At 31.7% G+C, this 1,446-nt stretch overlaps 1 long non-coding RNA gene across 1 annotated transcript; it reads left to right on the top strand.

Annotated features, from left to right (window-relative positions):
- On the top strand, window positions 1-1,446 carry LOC105851481 (uncharacterized). Its single transcript, XR_001143241.3, has 3 exons — window positions 1-136; window positions 830-959; window positions 1,310-1,446. It is a non-coding gene; the product is annotated as an uncharacterized lncRNA (long non-coding RNA).

The raw sequence follows: 1,446 nt of genomic DNA, 5'->3' as shown, positions 1-1,446 counted from the left end.
TATTGTCATCATTTTCATCTCTTTTTCTTAATTTGACTTCATATCTAAAAGCTATCATCAATTCATCATTCTGTTTTTTAGTTAATTTGAAGTTTGAGGAACAAATTTACTAATATGATGAGCTGCAAAGTGAAAGGTGAGGGATCAATTCGTGTGAGCACTGCATTATTTACATTTACATTGTTCATTTCTTTATTTTAGCTTAATTCATTCATATTGAGTAGTATAAATAGCTCCAATGTTAATCTTAATAATCATTCACATTATCATTCTCTCTTGCTCTACTCTATTATATTTCAACTTTCACTCCAATTCTACCACCACTCTTTTCTACTCTCTAACCTTACACGAAAATGCATTTCTACATTAACCAATTCTTTTTGGCATGCTGTTTGACCATCATTGTTGTACCCATGATGGGTACCAGTTACCTCCCTTTAAATCGGGTCGTGCCGCACAACCATCGTATTGAGATGGAGACGTTGAGAGCTCATGACAGAGCTCGCAACTCAAAAATATTGCATGGCGCAGTCAATTTCTCCGTCCAAGGCAACTCGATGTTTGGGTAGAGCCAATGATCTCTCCCATCAAACTCTTTGATTTATAACTTTAGTTTCTTCTATTCCCAAATTATTCTTTTTTTTTTTTCTCTTATGCTGTGTTGTATAGTTAAATAGGGAAATGAATTTTATTTTTTCATTTTTAGATGTTGATAATAATATTACATATTCAATTTATCCAAAAAAATCTGAATTTAATTTCATTTTATTTGTATGGAATAAGAGGGAGTGGGATTTCATTAATAATTGATGGCTTTTTTTTTGTTCAGTATGTACACAACAATAGTTAAGCTCGGATCTCCACCAAGGTAATATATTGTGCTGATTGATACAGAAAGCGACCTTCTCTGGGTTAGTTGCAATCAATGTGATAATTGGCCTCGATCTAATGGACTTGGGGTAAGGAGTTTCAATTTTCATCATTTGTTTTTTACTATGCATACTTAATTGTAGTACTACTTACTTATGATGTGGTACTTGTTTTGTTGCCTTGGGAGTCAATATTTTTATTTGAAGCTTAATATTTGTTGCCTGTTGTGTTGTGTACTCTGCATGTTAAGGTTAATGGAGACTTGTATGTCTTAAGATACTTTAACAAACAATTGAACACCATGTTGAAGTTTACATTCTTTTTTATATAATACTTATTATTTATTTTCTTAAAATTGGGTTTGCTTATTTCTGTTGTATTTTAAGAATTGTATCGGCCTTAATGTATACTGATGTTGAGTTTCTAAATTGCTTTGTAGATAACTTCTATGATGTCACAATTTAGCCATCCCTTTGTTTTAGTAGGAAACCAGTGTTATCTGGTCTGAACCAGGTAATTACAAATATAATATTTGTTATTAAGATCTCTATTTACTTCACATGAAAAGAGAGTTTG

Source organism: Cicer arietinum, unplaced genomic scaffold (genome assembly GCF_000331145.2).
Source record: "Cicer arietinum cultivar CDC Frontier isolate Library 1 unplaced genomic scaffold, Cicar.CDCFrontier_v2.0 Ca_scaffold_4132_v2.0, whole genome shotgun sequence".
NCBI lineage: Eukaryota > Viridiplantae > Streptophyta > Magnoliopsida > Fabales > Fabaceae > Cicer > Cicer arietinum.
The sequence above is the reverse complement of the archived record's forward strand: the minus strand, read 5'-3'. Positions and strand labels throughout refer to the sequence as shown.